The sequence below is a fragment of the Tachypleus tridentatus genome, chromosome 1, assembly GCF_004210375.1.
Source record: "Tachypleus tridentatus isolate NWPU-2018 chromosome 1, ASM421037v1, whole genome shotgun sequence".
Classification (NCBI taxonomy): Eukaryota; Metazoa; Arthropoda; class Merostomata; order Xiphosura; family Limulidae; genus Tachypleus; species Tachypleus tridentatus.
The window spans coordinates 41,164,652-41,165,833 of record NC_134825.1 but is presented as its reverse complement, the minus strand read 5'-3'; the positions used below and the strand labels follow the sequence as shown (position 1 = coordinate 41,165,833).

The 1,182-nt window shown below is 31.0% G+C and overlaps 1 non-coding gene across 1 annotated transcript; it reads right to left on the bottom strand.

Annotated features, from left to right (window-relative positions):
- Positions 1 to 289: 289 nt before the first annotated feature.
- TRNAM-CAU (transfer RNA methionine (anticodon CAU)) lies at positions 290 to 361 on the bottom strand. Its single transcript has one exon. It is a non-coding gene; the product is annotated as a tRNA-Met (tRNA).
- Between the last annotated feature and the right edge of the window lie 821 nt (positions 362 to 1,182).

Here is a 1,182-nt window from a genome sequence, read left to right as displayed (position 1 = left end):
ATAACCTGGGATCATTTCAGCTGGTGCAATGTATTTTCGTTTTTTTATGTTCCAATATGTTTTACGTTATAACAAACTATATACACATGAAATGAAGGAAGGCATGTGAAAAGAAAAGACTAAAACACGCAGCAAACTAACGATGGAATACAAAACCCTAATTAGTGTAAGTACATCAAGAATTATTAATATATAATAGAGAACAAAGAAGCTCCTAGCAGTACTTATTAGTTTGAAATGAATTAAATGACATTGATCACCGAGAAATGAAGTTATGAAAACGTAATATTAGCAGAGCGTGGTTTCGATCCACGGACCTCTGGGTTATGGGCCCAGCACGCTTCCACTGCGCCACTCTGCTATGAAATTAACGTCTCACAGTAATATTTATATGACATTTAGGTGCTACTATTCCTCATTGTTATCAGATTTACATATTCAAACTTTACTTCGTCAACCCCATCTTTGTATGTAAACACGTATTTTGAAAAGCTGTTTAAACAATGAAAAATGATATAATACTTTCGCATCGAACGTATTTCTATGAATTGAATAATATATATATATTCCCTTTGCTCTGACATATATGTCTTTCCTTTGTGTTTTTTCTTTAAGTATACTGTTTTCATTTTGTAACCGTATTATACACTGTTTGAACAAAATGTATTAGTAGTGGAACATTTAAAATAACCGTTAATTTTAAAATTTACGTTCAAATATTTTGTTTATTCACAGAACACGTGTGGTGAAATCCATTTAACTTCAATTAGTAGATAACCTAACAAGTTGAACATATAAAACACGTTTTACGAGAAAATTTGCTCAACACTATAGGAAAAAAAAAATAACCTTTTCCCTTCCGGCGCTGTTCTACCTGCTATACCATCAGTATATTGTGATCGTATATAGTACATTGTAATTGTTAAATCTGTTTATTTTTAAATAACCACAAGTAGACTTATACACCTTAGCTACCGCGTTTCGTTACCATTGTGGGTAGACGACAGATATTCTTCAGTAAAAAACAACAATACTTTCACTTCATAAGCATCAAATATTAATAATTATCCCAAGTCTTTCAAGTCTTTTGTTTAAACCCTAAGGAATTCGTAAAAGAAAATAATATATTAATGATTTGTTAGGGTCAACGATAGTTTTGCGTATTGAATACATACATAAATA